Here is a 19,486-nt window from a genome sequence, read left to right as displayed (position 1 = left end):
GACAAGGTTCACAGCGCCTCAGACGGGAGAATACATTAATGACCCAGCCCTCAGACTTGTGTGTGCGGCAAGGGTCACAGCGCCTCAGACGGGAGAATACATGAATGACCCAAGCCCTCAGACTTGCATGTGCGTCAAGGGTCACAGCGCCTCAGACTGGAGAATACATGAATGACCCAAGCCATCAGACTTGCATGTGTGGCAAGGGTCACAGCGACTCAGACTGGAGAATACATGAATGACCCAAGCCCTTAGACTTGCGTGTGCGGCAAGGGTCACAGCGCCTCAGACTGGAGAATACATGAATGACCCAAGCTCTCAGACTTGCGTGTGCGGCAAGGGCCCCAGCGCCTCAGACTGGAGAACCCTTGAATGACACAAGCACTCAGACTTGGGTGTGCTGCAAGGGCCCCAGCGCCTCAGACTGGAGAACACATGGGAACTCATTGTAGCAAAACGCTGTTGCTGTTGCTGTTAAGCCAAGACGGAGCCCTGAATTTCTTCTACTTCTGCTGCCTTGCCCTCCCGCCTCCCGCCTCGCGTTGCCCGACTCCACTGCCATCTGGGAGTACGAGGTAGGCGAGAGGAGCGCGGTAGAGGGAACTACACTTCCCAGAAGGCAAAGCGGCGCACGCCGCGTCACCAGCGTCACCAGCGCGCCTGGAGGCGCTCAAATAGCGCATCACCCCGGTCGAGGGGGGGAACTCATTGTAGCAAAACGCTGTTGCTGTTGCTGTTAAGCCAAGACGGAGCCCTGAATTTCTTCTACTTCTGCTGCCTTGCCCTCCCGCCTCCCGCCTCGCGTTGCCCGACTCCACTGCCATCTGGGAGTACGAGGTAGGCGAGAGGAGCGCGGTAGAGGGAACTACACTTCCCAGAAGGCAAAGCGGCGCACGCCGCGTCACCAGCGTCACCAGCGCGCCTGGAGGCGCTCAAATAGCGCATCACCCCGGTCGAGGGGGGGAACTCATTGTAGCAAAACGCTGTTGCTGTTGCTGTTAAGCCAAGACGGAGCCCTGAATTTCTTCTACTTCTGCTGCCTTGCCCTCCCGCCTCCCGCCTCGCGTTGCCCGACTCCACTGCCATCTGGGAGTACGAGGTAGGCGAGAGGAGCGCGGTAGAGGGAACTACACTTCCCAGAAGGCAAAGCGGCGCACGCCGCGTCACCAGCGTCACCAGCGCGCCTGGAGGCGCTCAAATAGCGCATCACCCCGGTCGAGGGGGGGAACTCATTGTAGCAAAACGCTTTTGCTGTTGCTGTTAAGCCAAGACGGAGCCCTGAATTTCTTCTACTTCTGCTGCCTTGCCCTCCCGCCTCCCGCCTCGCGTTGCCCGACTCCACTGCCATCTGGGAGTACGAGGTAGGCGAGAGGAGCGCGGTAGAGGGAACTACACTTCCCAGAAGGCAAAGCGGCGCACGCCGCGTCACCAGCGTCACCAGCGCGCCTGGAGGCGCTCAAATAGCGCATCACCCCGGTCGAGGGGGGGAACTCATTGTAGCAAAACGCTGTTGCTGTTGCTGTTAAGCCAAGACGGAGCCCTGAATTTCTTCTACTTCTGCTGCCTTGCCCTCCCGCCTCCCGCCTCGCGTTGCCCGACTCCACTGCCATCTGGGAGTACGAGGTAGGCGAGAGGAGCGCGGTAGAGGGAACTACACTTCCCAGAAGGCAAAGCGGCGCACGCCGCGTCACCAGCGTCACCAGCGCGCCTGGAGGCGCTCAAATAGCGCATCACCCCCGTCTCGCGGGACGCGAGCGGGACGCCGGGCGAAGCCCGGGCAAAGGGCGGGCCGTCTGAGGCCGTCCGAGGTCGGCCAAGGTCGGGTTGGGCCAGGGACTCTGCAGATTTTTTTCATAGCCCAGCTAAGGTCTGCTGTAACCCGGATTCATCAACTCACAGGTACATTTATTTCATCTTTCAACCTGTTTGGAGCTCCAAACCTGCGCTACCTCTGTATATTGTTGCACATATGCCAGGAAGAAAGCTTACCCCTGTTGCAAACACCATGGAGAACTACTTAGTCCAAAAAGTGACTAAGATAAATAGTGATAGAAGGTCCTCTTTGGGGTTAGAGTCATCTATGCTATCTCCATCATTAGACGAGGAGCTTGAGCCCGAGGATCCCTTCGATCTGCTAAACAGTAGTCTCTCTGGTGAGGCGCATGCTTCTGTTCAGGATTCTGTTATCATACAACTCAGTGGTATAGTAGCTAGTACTACTGACAACAATGTTCATGAAGTGGTGACTGTGAACTCTTCAACCAGTGAGCCCAGCACTGTAAAGCCTGTTCCTGTACCAGCACCGAGGGTTACAAGGGCCAAGAGGAAAGTTATTCAGAAACGGGGGGGACTAAGGTCAGCTAAAAATAAAACATTTTCGCCACCAAGGACAAAGTCTGATGAGGAGGCGGACGATTCATCTGATGAAACTTGTCTGTCCTTCTCTAATGCTCAATTTCAGAAATTTTGCAGCATGATGGATACAAAAATTAAAGGGATAGTTAAACCTTTGATAAGTAAAATCGATAAACTATCCGCAGAGGTTTCCAAACTGGAAGGCTTACTTGGAAAAACCCTGGGAGAGGTGGGAAAACTCCCAGAAGTCATTACCTCTAGTGTCCAAACCTTGGTGAGCGAAATTCAACTGACCAAACCTACTGAACTGATCCCTATGGTCGCCTCTAATCCTCCAATGGCCCCATTGATAAGTCTAACGGATGATACGCCTACTGCTGTACCCTCTGCTCCTCTTCCTGGTGAACCTAACACTGCGCAAGGGTCTTGTGAGCTGGTGGTGGAAGCGTCACCATTAGTTCTTGTACTAGCTAATGTGCCTTCATTAGGCTCTGGTGAAGTAGAATCAACAGCGTCACTCCTTAACAAATCTTTATCTTGGCTATCTGATAATATGTCCATATCGCCATGGGGCAAACAGCAATTAGCCGAGGAGCTGATTAACGCAAGAAGAGTCGAGTGTATCGGGAATAAGGAAAAGAAGTTTAAGGGTGACTGTGTAGTTATCAATCTTTCTGACCCTGAGGTACTACCAAACATCCTGCCCCACATTTTTCCGCCGCAGAGACGATCTACCTCTATTGTACCTCTAACTCTTGACTTTTTCTATCCTCGAAAAGGCAGAGGCCTAAATCCATGCACTCTGAGAACAAAGTGGAATGTTATACCCAAAAGGGGCAGTAAGAATTTTGGCTCCGTTGGGTGGGGTCTAGGTTTGGAAAATAGATTTTCTGCTCTTTCTAACTTAGATGCCTGTGATTGACATACAAAGTGCCGTTTACCACTGATAGAAACTTGTTCAGATGTTTGCTTAACTGAGGGGCATAGTCGAGCTAGAGGTGGGCCAAGTGATCTATGTCACCTTGATGTCGCTATGGGATTACCCCCTGTAAGTAATAATGTTAACATTACAACTGATGCAGAGTTAAATGGGTCTGATCACTGTCCTGTACTAAGTATGGTACTAGCCTCTGAAAACTTATTATCATGGAACATAGCCGGGCTTAGTTCCAAAATGGTCTGTGGAGAATGGTTACGGTTCGTCAGCAAGTACGATGTTTGTATTTTTCAAGAAACATGGGCCTGTGATCCTGTCTTCGCTTTGGGGTACTTGAATTTTTATGTACCGGCTTCCAAGGGCCCCAAAGGGAGACCGATGGGGGGACTCACTATATGGGTCCGCCAGTCCCTGAGGATTGTAGTAAAAAATTTGGTGCTTAACCTCAAAGACATACAGCTTATTAGACTCACGAGGGACTCCTCCCCTTCCATTGATATTTATAATGTATATGCTAGGGGTGGTAGTGGAGGTAAATCAGCAGTCCTATCGTCTCTGTATAGTCTCTTAGAAACTCACTCCTCTGGTAACAATATTATACTGGCGGGAGACCTAAATCGTACTTTTGAACCCCTTGATACTGGAGAGGCTTATTTAGGTGCGGAGGAAGATAAGATCTGGGATATCCCCGCACTTGACTCAATCCCAATAACCCGTTGGACTGAGGATGTTCTCGGCCTAAATGCTATGTGCCTTGAACACGGGTTAAGGGCCCTGAATGGTCGTACTAAGTCTGACAGAGTGCCAGCGATGACTTTTAATAATGGCAGATCCAAGAGTCGCATTGATTATGTTATTTGTAGCATGTTCTTATGGCCATATATAATTGATATGGAGGTCAAGGAAAGGCCAGAGAGCGACCATAATCCCTTATGTGTTCGTCACAAACTGTGCCTGTCTGATGTTATTGCACCTAGTATTTTTGCTGATCCTTTACCCCCACTGATTGTGCCAACTAATGATTTACGCAGGCTCAGGTGGACTGCTGTTAAAACTGATCAGCTGGTCCTGGAAAAAATAAGTATGGCAACTGATAAGGCTATCATGGCCCTCGAGGGCGCGGTTGCACTCCCCCTGAATAAAAACAATGCTAGCAATGTCCATGAAGCTCTTTTCAAGGAAATTAAATGCCATTTTTTGAAACCGGCAAACAAAAGGCGCATTTGCACCTATAGAGCAGCAAGATGGTACAATCATGAATGTAGGGTGGCAAGAACATCTTTGGGTGGAGCAATTAAAAATAAAAATCTAGAGGTTATCAGATTAGCCAGGAAGCAATACAAGCAGTGCTAGCAAAAGCGAAAAAGGATTGGGACGAGGCACATTGGAATAATTTAAAAAATGCGAGTGACCATAAAGATTCTAGGCTATTTTGGCATATAGTCAAATGGGGACAAGACCGATTAGAAGAGGCTACCTCTAATAATGTCCCTCAGGATGCTTGGGTTAAGTTTTTTGGTGATCAGTACGCTTGTAGAGAACAGGCAGTAGATAGAAGATGTATGCCCGCGCAACCAGTAGAGGAGGACATGTTCACCCAGAGTGAAATTATTAGTGCTCTCAAAACTGTGCGAAGTGGGCGGGCTCCTGGAATTGACGGGGTTCCGGCAGATGTTTTCTTGAATGACATCAACAAATGGTGCAAATACATTTACCTGTTAATAAATTTTATCAGCAGAGGTGCAGACATCCCAGTAACTTGGCGGGGTGCTGTTATTATTCCTATATTCAAGAAGGGAGACCGAGCCCAGCCTGGTAACTATCGCCCCATCAGTTTAATTGACACTATTCAGAAGGTTGTGGGGCGAGTAATTGTCAACAGGTTGCTAGATTGGATTGAGGATAATAACATCCTATCCCCGTTCCAGGCCGGATTTCGCAGGGCAACCAGCACTGTGGATCAAGTCTTCCGTTTTCAACTGATACAGTGGAAGACCGTGGTGCTAGGCGGAGGTAGCCTGTATGCAGCATTTGTTGACCTGCGGGCTGCCTTCGACCTGGTACCTAGGGCTAAACTGTGGGAAGTGCTAGAGACACTAGGTGTCCCTGGGGACCTGTTGACCTTAATTATGCGTTTGCATGAGGGCACCTATGCCAAGATACGTTGGGGAGGGTACGGGAATGACACTGCCGAATTTCCCGTAGAGCGCGGGGTTCGACAGGGTTGTTCAATGGCCCCTACATTGTTTACCCTTTTTATCAATGGTGTAGTTGCCAGCATGCAAACTCGGGCTGTGGATGCCCCTTCTTTGGCAGGCGTGAAAGTCCCTATTTTAATGTTCGCCGATGATACTCTGGTTTTATCAAAAACACCGAGTGGTCTGCAAAAGGCATTGGCAATATTTGACGAGTTTTGTGTCGATCATGGTTTGGAAGTGAATGCGTCCAAGACAAAACTCATGGCTTTTAATCCACATAGAAATTTTAAATCAAATATTTCCATGAGTGGTCGCACTCTGGAACTAGTAAAATCTTTTACTTATTTGGGGATTCTTATCTCCAATGACAACAAGTGGCAACAACATCTAAATACTGCTACACTGAGGCACAAGCAGCTAGCTGGTATTATCATCAAGGAGTATAAGAAATCATTGACAAAACCCACCAAACCGCCTTTGATAATATACGAGGCAAAAGCTATTGGGTCTGCCTTGTATGGGGCGGAGCTTTGGGGGAATGAAAACCTCCAAGAGCTCCAAATATCAGAAAATAAATTCTTTAGGTTGCTAACAGGTGTCCCGCAGAGCAGTCCACTCTTGCCCCTGCGCTATGAATTAGGAAGGAGAGAAATCTCGGAAAAGGCTAAATTACGTCCGATTTTATTCTGGCGTAGACTTTGGACTACGCCAGAGCTCTCTCACTACGCAGACGGGTTTATTGATGTTATTAAATCTGACCATTACCACAAAATTAGATGGTTTAAAACATTGAAAACTGCATTGTTTAACCTAGGACTAAATGCTCTATGGACTGATCCTGCTGGGGCTTTATTCCCCACTAAGATCGCCCTAAAAAATATTTTCTGGGAACATGTTGCCAATAGGAGCATGCTTAGTACCAACAATGGGACCTTGACTACTAGTTTCTTAGAAATTAAGTTGTATCCCAATTATGAAAAGTATTGGGATTACATCACAATCCCCATGGACAGAAAATTGTTATTCCAACTGAGGGCAGGATCGCTCCCTCTTCGCAAATTAACATCCAAATGGGAATCGGGGGGCATGGCCATTTGCCCAGTCTGTGGGGTAGGAAACGAAACACTAGGTCACTTTCTGTTTTGTTGCCCAGCATATTCTGTTCCAAGGCGTGTTTGGTTGGCTCCTATGTGTAGGAACCTAGGCACAAAAAGTAGTATGGTGGCATTGCGTATTGCAAAATCCACTACCGAAGAATGGATTAATATTGCCATTGCAAAATATTTGGGGTGGGCTTGGGTCTTAAGGCAGAGACTGTTGGCAAACTAAATCACCCTCTACCAAATTGCCTACGGACTGCTAGACAAATGTCTATTCTCTGTATCTGTTTAATAATAGCTCAGAGATTGCTAAACTACTGTTTACTCTCTGTAATTGTTGATCAGAGACTGCTAGATCTTTGTCTATTTTATGCTAAGGATTATTTAATGTATCATCGGTTAGAACTTTTAATGTTATGGATGTTAGAGGATTCTCACAATACCATCATGACTGCTATTCCTCTGGCTTTTTTGATGGAAATGTTCTTTTTGCACCTGTATATATGATTGTCAGAATTTTAATAATTGTTTAACACTGGTAGGTGTTACATTTTTTAAATGCTTATATTGTATATGTGCTTTGTCCTAATTGACTTTGTAAATTTAATTGCTTTTTATTATTATATGTTTGTACGTCTTGCTTTTATGAGTAACACTTGAATAAAGCACTTTGAACTTGAATGACCCAGCCCTCAGACTTGCGTGTGCTGCAAGGGTCCCATTGCCTCAGACTGGAGAATACATGAATGACCCAGCCCTCAGACTTGCGTGTGCGGCAAGGGTCCCAGTGCCTCAGACTGGAGAATACATGAATGACCCAGCCCTCAGACTTGCGTGTGCGGCAAGGTTCACAGTGCCTCAGACGGGAGAATACATGAACGACCCAGCCCTCAGACTTGCGGGTGCGGCAAGGGTCCCAGCGCCTCAGACTGGAGAATACATGAATGACCCGAGCCCTCAGACCTGCGTGTGCGGCAAGGGTCACAGCGCCTCAAATTGGAGAACACATGAATGACCCAAGCCCTCAGACTTGCGTGTGTGGCAAGGGTCCCAGTGCCTCAGACTGGAGAATACACGAATGACCCAGACCTCAGACTTGCGTGTGCGGAAAGGGTCCCAGCGCCTCAGACTGGAGAATACATGAATGAACCAGCCCTCAGACTTGCGTGTGCGGCAAGGGTCCCAGCGCCTTAGACTGGAGAATACATGAATGACCCAGCCCTCAGACCTCGTGTGCGGCAAGGGTCCCAGCGCCTCAGACTGGAGAATACATGAATGACCCAGCCCTCAGACCTCGTGTGCGGCAAGGGTCCAGCGCCTAAGACTGGAGAATACATGAATGACCCAGCTCTCAGACTTGCGTGTGCAGCAAGGGTCCCAGCGCCTCAGACTGGAGAATACATGAATGACCCAGCCCTCAGACTTGCGTGTGCGGCAAGGGTCACAGCACCTCAGACGGGAGAATACATGAATGACCCAGCCCTCAGACTTGCGTGTGCGGCAAGGGTCACAGCCCCTCAGACTGGATAATACATGAATGACCCAAGCCCTCAGACTTGCATGTGCGGCAAGGGTTACAGCGCCTCAGACTGGAGAATACATGAATGACCCAAGCCCTTAGACTTGCGTGTGCGGCAAGGGTCACAGCGCCTCAGACTGGAGAATACATGAATGACCCAAGCCCTCAGACTTGCGTGTGCGGCAATGGTCACAGAGCCTCAGACTGGAGAATACATGAATGACCCAAGCCCTCAGACTTGCGTGTGCGGCAAGGGTCACAGTGCCTCAGACTGGAGAACACAGGAATGACCCAAGCCCTCAGACTTGCGTGTGCGGCAAGAGTCACAGCGCCTCAGACTGGAGAACACATGAATGACCCAAGCCCTCAGACTTGCGTGTGCGGCAAGGGCCCCAGCGCCTCAGACTGGAGAACCCTTGAATGACACAAGCCCTCAGACTTGGGTGTGCGGCAAGGGCCCCAGCGCCTCAGACTGGAGAACACACGAATGACCCAGCCCTCAGACTTGCGTATGCGGAAAGGGCCCCAGCGCCTCAGACTGGAGAATACATGAATGACCCAGCCCTCAGACTTGCGTGTGTGGCAAGGGTCCCAGCGCCTCAGACTGGAGAATACATGAATGACCCAGCCCTCAGACTTGCGTTTGCGGCAAGGGTCCCAGCGCCTCAGACTGGAGAACACATGAATGACCCAGCCCTCAGACTTGCGTGTGCGGCAAGGGTCCCAGCGTCTCAGACTGGAGAATACATGAATGACCCAGCCCTCAGACTTGCGTGTGCGGCAAGGGTCCCAGCGCCTCAGACTGGAGAATACATGAATAACCCAGCCCTCAGACTTGCGTGTGCGGCAAGGGTCCCAGCGCCTCAGACTGGAGAACACATGAACGACCTAGCCCTCAGACTTGCGTGTGCGGCAAGGGTCCCAGCGCCTCAGACTGGAGAATACATGAATGACCCAGCCCTCAGACTTGCGTGTGCGGCAAGGGTCCCAGCGCCTCAGACTGGAGAATACATGAATGACCCAGCCCTCAGACTTGCGTGTGCGGCAAGGGTCCCAGCGCCTCAGACTGGAGAATACATGAATGACCCAGCCCTCAGACTTGCGTGTGCGGCAAGGGTCCCAGCGCCTCAGACTGGAGACTACATGAATGACACAGCCCTCAGACTTGCATGTGCGGCAAAGGTCACAGCGCCTCAGATTAGAGAAGACTGGAATGACCCAGCCCTCAGACTTGCATTTGCGGCAAGGGTCCCAGTGCCTCAGACGGGAGAATACGTGAATGATCCAGCCCTCAGACTTGTGTGTGCGGCAAGGGTCACAGCGCCTCAGAAGGGAGAATACATGAATGACCCAGCCCTCAGACTTGCGTGTGCGGCAAGGGTCACAGCGCCTCAGACTGGAGAATACATGAATGACCCAGCCCTCAGACTTGCGTTTGCGGCAAGGGTAACAGCGCCTCAGACGGGAGAATACATGAATGACCCAGCCCTCAGACTTGCGTGTGCGGCAAGGGTCACAGCCCCTCAGACTGGAGAATACATGAATGACCCAAGCCCTCAGACTTGCGTGTGCGGCAAGGGTTACAGCGCCTCAGACTGGAGAATACATGAATGACCCAAGCCCTCGGACTTGCATGTGCGGCAAGGGTCACAGCGCCTCAGACTGGAGAACCCTTGAATGACACAAGCACTCAGACTTGGGTGTGCGGCAAGGGCCCCAGCACCTCAGACTGGAGAACACATGAATGACCCAGCCCTCAGACTTGCTTATGCGGAAAGGGCCCCAGCGCCTCAGACTGGAGAATACATGAATGACCCAGCCCTCAGACTTGCGTGTGCGGCAAGGTTCACAGTGCCTCAGACGGGAGAATACATGAACGACCCACCCCTCAGTCTTGCGGGTGCGGCAAGGGTCCCAGCGCCTCAGACTGGAGAATACATGAATGACCCGAGCCCTCAGACCTGCGTGTGCGGCAAGGTTCACAGCGCCTCAGACGGGAGAATACATTAATGACCCAGCCCTCAGACTTGTGTGTGCGGCAAGGGTCACAGCGCCTCAGACGGGAGAATACATGAATGACCCAAGCCCTCAGACTTGCATGTGCGTCAAGGGTCACAGCGCCTCAGACTGGAGAATACATGAATGACCCAAGCCATCAGACTTGCATGTGTGGCAAGGGTCACAGCGACTCAGACTGGAGAATACATGAATGACCCAAGCCCTTAGACTTGCGTGTGCGGCAAGGGTCACAGCGCCTCAGACTGGAGAATACATGAATGACCCAAGCCCTCAGACTTGCGTGTGCGGCAATGGTCACAGAGCCTCAGACTGGAGAATACATGAATGACCCAAGCCCTCAGACTTGCGTGTGCGGCAAGGGTCACAGTGCCTCAGACTGGAGAACACAGGAATGACCCAAGCCCTCAGACTTGCGTGTGCGGCAAGAGTCACAGCGCCTCAGACTGGAGAACACATGAATGACCCAAGCCCTCAGACTTGCGTGTGCGGCAAGGGCCCCAGCGCCTCAGACTGGAGAACCCTTGAATGACACAAGCCCTCAGACTTGGGTGTGCGGCAAGGGCCCCAGCGCCTCAGACTGGAGAACACACGAATGACCCAGCCCTCAGACTTGCGTATGCGGAAAGGGCCCCAGCGCCTCAGACTGGAGAATACATGAATGACCCAGCCCTCAGACTTGCGTGTGTGGCAAGGGTCCCAGCGCCTCAGACTGGAGAATACATGAATGACCCAGCCCTCAGACTTGCGTTTGCGGCAAGGGTCCCAGCGCCTCAGACTGGAGAACACATGAATGACCCAGCCCTCAGACTTGCGTGTGCGGCAAGGGTCCCAGCGTCTCAGACTGGAGAATACATGAATGACCCAGCCCTCAGACTTGCGTGTGCGGCAAGGGTCCCAGCGCCTCAGACTGGAGAATACATGAATAACCCAGCCCTCAGACTTGCGTGTGCGGCAAGGGTCCCAGCGCCTCAGACTGGAGAACACATGAACGACCTAGCCCTCAGACTTGCGTGTGCGGCAAGGGTCCCAGCGCCTCAGACTGGAGAATACATGAATGACCCAGCCCTCAGACTTGCGTGTGCGGCAAGGGTCCCAGCGCCTCAGACTGGAGAATACATGAATGACCCAGCCCTCAGACTTGCGTGTGCGGCAAGGGTCCCAGCGCCTCAGACTGGAGAATACATGAATGACCCAGCCCTCAGACTTGCGTGTGCGGCAAGGGTCCCAGCGCCTCAGACTGGAGACTACATGAATGACACAGCCCTCAGACTTGCATGTGCGGCAAAGGTCACAGCGCCTCAGATTAGAGAAGACTGGAATGACCCACCCCTCAGACTTGCATTTGCGGCAAGGGTCCCAGTGCCTCAGACGGGAGAATACGTGAATGATCCAGCCCTCAGGCTTGTGTGTGCGGCAAGGGTCACAGCGCCTCAGAAGGGAGAATACATGAATGACCCAGCCCTCAGACTTGCGTGTGCGGCAAGGGTCACAGCGCCTCAGACTGGAGAATACATGAATGACCCAGCCCTCAGACTTGCGTTTGCGGCAAGGGTAACAGCGCCTCAGACGGGAGAATACATGAATGACCCAGCCCTCAGACTTGCGTGTGCGGCAAGGGTCACAGCCCCTCAGACTGGAGAATACATGAATGACCCAAGCCCTCAGACTTGCGTGTGCGGCAAGGGTTACAGCGCCTCAGACTGGAGAATACATGAATGACCCAAGCCCTCGGACTTGCATGTGCGGCAAGGGTCACAGCGCCTCAGACTGGTGAACCCTTGAATGACACAAGCACTCAGACTTGGGTGTGCGGCAAGGGCCCCAGCACCTCAGACTGGAGAACACATGAATGACCCAGCCCTCAGACTTGCTTATGCGGAAAGGGCCCCAGCGCCTCAGACTGGAGAATACATGAATGACCCAGCCCTCAGACTTGCGTGTGCGGCAAGGTTCACAGTGCCTCAGACGGGAGAATACATGAACGACCCACCCCTCAGACTTGCGGGTGCGGCAAGGGTCCCAGCGCCTCAGACTGGAGAATACATGAATGACCCGAGCCCTCAGACCTGCGTGTGCGGCAAGGTTCACAGCGCCTCAGACGGGAGAATACATTAATGACCCAGCCCTCAGACTTGTGTGTGCGGCAAGGGTCACAGCGCCTCAGACGGGAGAATACATGAATGACCCAAGCCCTCAGACTTGCATGTGCGTCAAGGGTCACAGCGCCTCAGACGGGAGAATACATGAATGACCCAAGCCCTCAGACTTGCATGTGCGTCAAGGGTCACAGCGCCTCAGACTGGAGAATACATGAATGACCCAAGCCATCAGACTTGCATGTGTGGCAAGGGTCACAGCGACTCAGACTGGAGAATACATGAATGACCCAAGCCCTTAGACTTGCGTGTGCGGCAAGGGTCACAGCGCCTCAGACTGGAGAATACATGAATGACCCAAGCCCTCAGACTTGCATGTGCGGTAAGGGTCCCAGCGCCTCAGACTGGAGAATACATGAATGACCCAGCCCTCAGACTTGCGTGTGCGGCAAGGGTCACAGTGCCTCAGACTTTAGAATACATGAATGACCCAAGCCCTCAGACGTGCGTGTGCGGCAAGGGTCACAGCGCCTCAGACTGGAGAATACATGAATGACCCAAGCCCTCAGACTAGCGTGTGCAGCAAGGGTCACAGCGCCTCAGACTGGAGAATGCATGAATGACCCAGCCCTCAGGCTTGCGTGTGCGGCAAGGTTCACAGCGCCTCAGACGGGAGAATACATTAATGACCAAGCCCTCAGACTTGTGTGTGCGGCAAGGGTCACAGCGCCTCAGACGGGAGAATACATGAATGACCCAAGCCCTCAGACTTGCATGTGCGTCAAGGGTCACAGCGCCTCAGACTGGAGAATACATGAATGACCCAAGTCATCAGACTTGCATGTGTGGCAAGGGTCACAGCGACTCAGACTGGAGAATACATGAATGACCCAAGCCCTTAGACTTGCGTGTGCGGCAAGGGTCACAGCGCCTCAGACTGGAGAATACATGAATGACCCAAGCTCTCAGACGTGCGTGTGCGGCAAGGGCCCCAGCGCCTCAGACTGGAGAACCCTTGAATGACACAAGCACTCAGACTTGGGTGTGCTGCAAGGGCCCCAGCGCCTCAGACTGGAGAACACATGAATGACCCAGCCCTCAGACTTGCGTGTGCTGCAAGGGTCCCATTGCCTCAGACTGGAGAATACATGAATGACCCAGCCCTCAGACTTGCGTGTGCGGCAAGGGTCCCAGTGCCTCAGACTGGAGAATACATGAATGACCCAGCCCTCAGACTTGCGTGTGCGGCAAGGTTCACAGTGCCTCAGACGGGAGAATACATGAACGACCCAGCCCTCAGACTTGCGGGTGCGGCAAGGGTCCCAGCGCCTCAGACTGGAGAATACATGAATGACCCGAGCCCTCAGACCTGCGTGTGCGGCAAGGGTCACAGCGCCTCAAACTGGAGAACACATGAATGACCCAAGCCCTCAGACTTGCGTGTGTGGCAAGGGTCCCAGTGCCTCAGACTGGAGAATACACGAATGACCCAGACCTCAGACTTGCGTGTGCGGAAAGGGTCCCAGCGCCTCAGACTGGAGAATACATGAATGAACCAGCCCTCAGACTTGCGTGTGCGGCAAGGGTCCCAGCGCCTTAGACTGGAGAATACATGAATGACCCAGCCCTCAGACCTCGTGTGCGGCAAGGGTCCCAGCGCCTCAGACTGGAGAATACATGAATGACCCAAGCCCTTAGACTTACGTGTGCGGCAAGGGTCACAGCGCCTCAGACTGGAGAATACATGAATGACCCAAGCCCTCAGACTTGCATGTGCGGCAAGGGTCACAGTGCCTCAGACTTTAGAATACATGAATGACCCAAGCCCTCAGACGTGCGTGTGCGGCAAGGGTCACAGCGCCTCAGACTGGAGAATACATGAATGACCCAAGCCCTCAGACTAGCGTGTGCAGCAAGGGTCACAGCGCCTCAGACTGGAGAATGCATGAATGACCCAGCCCTCAGGCTTGCGTGTGCGGCAAGGTTCACAGCGCCTCAGACGGGAGAATACATTAATGACCCAGCCCTCAGACTTGTGTGTGCGGCAAGGGTCACAGCGCCTCAGACGGGAGAATACATGAATGACCCAAGCCCTCAGACTTGCATGTGCGTCAAGGGTCACAGCGCCTCAGACTGGAGAATACATGAATGACCCAAGCCATCAGACTTGCATGTGTGGCAAGGGTCACAGCGACTCAGACTGGAGAATACATGAATGACCCAAGCCCTTAGACTTGCGTGTGCGGCAAGGGTCACAGCGCCTCAGACTGGAGAATACATGAATGACCCAAGCTCTCAGACGTGCGTGTGCGGCAAGGGCCCCAGCGCCTCAGACTGGAGAACCCTTGAATGACACAAGCACTCAGACTTGGGTGTGCTGCAAGGGCCCCAGCGCCTCAGACTGGAGAACACATGAATGACCCAGCCCTCAGACTTGCGTGTGCTGCAAGGGTCCCATTGCCTCAGACTGGAGAATACATGAATGACCCAGCCCTCAGACTTGCGTGTGCGGCAAGGGTCCCAGTGCCTCAGACTGGAGAATACATGAATGACCCAGCCCTCAGACTTGCGTGTGCGGCAAGGTTCACAGTGCCTCAGACGGGAGAATACATGAACGACCCAGCCCTCAGACTTGCGGGTGCGGCAAGGGTCCCAGCGCCTCAGACTGGAGAATACATGAATGACCCGAGCCCTCAGACCTGCGTGTGCGGCAAGGGTCACAGCGCCTCAAACTGGAGAACACATGAATGACCCAAGCCCTCAGACTTGCGTGTGTGGCAAGGGTCCCAGTGCCTCAGACTGGAGAATACACGAATGACCCAGACCTCAGACTTGCGTGTGCGGAAAGGGTCCCAGCGCCTCAGACTGGAGAATACATGAATGAACCAGCCCTCAGACTTGCGTGTGCGGCAAGGGACCCAGCGCCTTAGACTGGAGAATACATGAATGACCCAGCCCTCAGACCTCGTGTGCGGCAAGGGTCCCAGCGCCTCAGACTGGAGAATACATGAATGACCCAGCCCTCAGACCTCGTGTGCGGCAAGGGTCCAGCGCCTAAGACTGGAGAATACATGAATGACCCAGCTCTCAGACTTGCGTGTGCGGCAAGGGTCCCAGCGCCTCAGACTGGAGAATACATGAATGACCCAGCCCTCAGACTTGCGTGTGCGGCAAGGGTCACAGCGCCTCAGACGGGAGAATACATGAATGACCCAGCCCTCAGACTTGCGTGTGCGGCAAGGGTCACAGCCCCTCAGACTGGATAATACATGAATGACCCAAGCCCTCAGACTTGCGTGTGCGGCAATGGTCACAGAGCCTCAGACTGGAGAATACATGAATGACCCAAGCCCTCAGACTTGCGTGTGCGGCAAGGGTCACAGTGCCTCAGACTGGAGAACACGTGAATGACCCAGCCCTCAGACTTGCGTGTGCTGCAAGGGTCCCATTGCCTCAGACTGGAGAATACATGAATGACCCAGCCCTCAGACTTGCGTGTGCGGCAAGGGTCCCAGTGCCTCAGACTGGAGAATACATGAATGACCCAGCCCTCAGACTTGCGTGTGCGGCAAGGTTCACAGTGCCTCAGACGGGAGAATACATGAACGACCCAGCCCTCAGACTTGCGGGTGCGGCAAGGGTCCCAGCGCCTCAGACTGGAGAATACATGAATGACCCGAGCCCTCAGACCTGCGTGTGCGGCAAGGGTCACAGCGCCTCAAACTGGAGAACACATGAATGACCCAAGCCCTCAGACTTGCGTGTGTGGCAAGGGTCCCAGTGCCTCAGACTGGAGAATACACGAATGACCCAGACCTCAGACTTGCGTGTGCGGAAAGGGTCCCAGCGCCTCAGACTGGAGAATACATAAATGAACCAGCCCTCAGACTTGCGTGTGCGGCAAGGGTCCCAGCGCCTTAGACTGGAGAATACATGAATGACCCAGCCCTCAGACCTCGTGTGCGGCAAGGGACCCAGCGCCTCAGACTGGAGAATACATGAATGACCCAGCCCTCAGACCTCGTGTGCGGCAAGGGTCCAGCGCCTAAGACTGGAGAATACATGAATGACCCAGCTCTCAGACTTGCGTGTGCGGCAAGGGTCCCAGCGCCTCAGACTGGAGAATACATGAATGACCCAGCCCTCAGACTTGCGTGTGCGGCAAGGGTCACAGCGCCTCAGACGGGAGAATACATGAATGACCCAGCCCTCAGACTTGCGTGTGCGGCAAGGGTCACAGCCCCTCAGACTGGATAATACATGAATGACCCAAGCCCTCAGACTTGCGTGTGCGGCAATGGTCACAGAGCCTCAGACTGGAGAATACATGAATGACCCAAGCCCTCAGACTTGCGTGTGCGGCAAGGGTCACAGTGCCTCAGACTGGAGAACACATGAATGACCCAAGCCCTCAGACTTGCGTGTGCGGCAAGAGTCACAGCGCCTCAGACTGGAGAACACATGAATGACCCAAGCCCTCAGACTTGCTTGTGCGGCAAGGGCCCCAGCGCCTCAGACTGGAGAACCCTTGAATGACACAAGCCCTCAGACTTGGGTGTGCGGCAAGGGCCCCAGCGCCTCAGACTGGAGAACACATGAATGACCCAGCCCTCAGACTTGCGTATGCGGAAAGGGCCCCAGCGCCTCAGACTGGAGAATACATGAATGACCCAGCCCTCAGACTTGCGTGTGTGGCAAGGGTCCCAGCGCCTCAGACTGGAGAATACATGAATGACCCAGCCCTCAGACTTGCGTTTGCGGCAAGGGTCCCAGCGCCTCAGACTGGAGAACACATGAATGACCCAGCCCTCAGACTTGCGTGTGCGGCAAGGGTCCCAGCGTCTCAGACTGGAGAATACATGAATGACCCAGCCCTCAGACTTGCGTGTGCGGCAAGGGTCCCAGCGCCTCAGACTGGAGAATACATGAATAACCCAGCCCTCAGACTTGCGTGTGCGGCAAGGGTCCCAGCGCCTCAGACTGGAGAACACATGAACGACCTAGCCCTCAGACTTGCGTGTGCGGCAAGGGTCCCAGCGCCTCAGACTGGAGAATACATGAATGACCCAGCCCTCAGACTTGCGTGTGCGGCAAGGGTCCCAGCGCCTCAGACTGGAGAATACATGAATGACCCAGCCCTCAGACTTGCGTGTGCGGCAAGGGTCCCAGCGCCTCAGACTGGAGACTACATGAATGACACAGCCCTCAGACTTGCATGTGCGGCAAAGGTCACAGCGCCTCAGATTAGAGAAGACAGGAATGACCCAGCCCTCAGACTTGCATTTGCGGCAAGGGTCCCAGTGCCTCAGACGGGAGAATACGTGAATGACCCAGCCCTCAGACTTGTGTGTGCGGCAAGGGTCACAGCGCCTCAGAAGGGAGAATACATGAATGACCCAGCCCTCAGACTTGCGTGTGCGGCAAGGGTCACAGCGCCTCAGACTGGAGAATACATGAATGACCCAGCCCTCAGACTTGCTTTTGCGGCAAGGGTAACAGCGCCTCAGACGGGAGAATACATGAATGACCCAGCCCTCAGACTTGCGTGTGCGGCAAGGGTCACAGCCCCTCAGACTGGAGAATACATGAATGACCCAAGCCCTCAGATTTGCGTGTGCGGCAAGGGTTACAGCGCCTCAGACTGGAGAATACATGAATGACCCAAGCCCTCGGACTTGCATGTGCGGCAAGGGTCACAGCGCCTCAGACTGGAGAACCCTTGAATGACACAAGCACTCAGACTTGGGTGTGCGGCAAGGGCCCCAGCACCTCAGACTGGAGAACACATGAATGACCCAGCCCTCAGACTTGCTTATGCGGAAAGGGCCCCAGCGCCTCAGACTGGAGAATACATGAATGACCCAGCCCTCAGACTTGCGTGTGCGGCAAGGTTCACAGTGCCTCAGACGGGAGAATACATGAACGACCCAGCCCTCAGACTTGCGGGTGCGGCAAGGGTCCCAGCGCCTCAGACTGGAGAATACATGAATGACCCGAGCCCTCAGACCTGCGTGTGCGGCAAGGGTCACAGCGCCTCAAACTGGAGAACACATGAATGACCAAAGCCCTCAGACTTGCGTGTGTGGCAAGGGTCCCAGCGCCTCAGACTGGAGAAAACATGAATGACCCAGACCTCAGACTTGCGTGTGTGGAAAGGGTCCCAGCGCCTCAGACTGGAGAATACATGAATGAACCAGCTCTCAGACTTGCGTGTGCGGCAAGGGTCCCAGCGCCTTAGACTGGAGAATACATGAATGACCCAGCCCTCAGACCTCGTGTGCGGCAAGGGTCCCAGCGCCTCAGACTGGAGAATACATGAATGACCCAGCCCTCAGACCTCGTGTGCGGCAAGGGTCCAGCGCCTAAGACTGGAGAATACATGAAGGACCCAGCTCTCAGACTTGCGTGTGCGGCAAGGGTCCCAGCGCCTCAGACTGGAGAATACATGAATGACCCAGCACTCAGACTTGCGTGTGCGGCAAGGGTCACAGCGCCTCAGACGGGAGAATACATGAATGACCCAGCCCTCAGACTTGCGTGTGCGGCAAGGGTCACAGCCCCTCAGACTGGATAATACATGAATGACCCAAGCCCTCAGACTTGCGTGTGTGGCAAGGGTTACAGCGCCTCAGACTGGAGAATACATGAATGACCCAAGCCCTTAGACTTGCGTGTGCGGCAAGAGTCACAGCGCCTCAGACTGGAGAACACATGAATGACCCAAGCCCTCAAACTTGCGTGTGCGGCAAGGGCCCCAGCGCCTCAGACTGGAGAACCCTTGAATGACACAAGTCCTCAGACTTGGGTGTGCGGCAAGGGCCCCAGCGCCTCAGACTGGAGAACACATGAATGACCCAGCCTTTAGACTTGCGTATGCGGAAAGGGCCCCAGCGCCTCAGACTGGAGAATACATGAATGACCCAGCCCTCAGACTTGCGTGTGCGGCAAGGGTCCCAGCGCCTCAGACTGGAGAATACATGAATGACCCAGCCCTCAGACTTGCGTTTGCGGCAAGGGTCCCAGCGCCTCAGACTGGAGAACACATGAATGACCCAGCCCTCAGACTTGCGTGTGCGGCAAGGGTCCCAGCGTCTCAGACTGGAGAATACATGAATGACCCAGCCCTCAGACTTGCGTGTGCGGCAAGGGTCCCAGCGCCTCAGACTGGAGAATACATGAATGACCCAGCCCTCAGACTTGCGTGTGCGGCAAGGGTCCCAGCGCCTCAGACTGGAGACTACATGAATGACACAGCCCTCAGA

Source organism: Lissotriton helveticus (assembly GCF_964261635.1).
Source record: "Lissotriton helveticus chromosome 1_1 unlocalized genomic scaffold, aLisHel1.1 SUPER_1_unloc_5, whole genome shotgun sequence".
Classification (NCBI taxonomy): Eukaryota; Metazoa; Chordata; class Amphibia; order Caudata; family Salamandridae; genus Lissotriton; species Lissotriton helveticus.
This window is presented reverse-complemented; position numbering follows the sequence as displayed.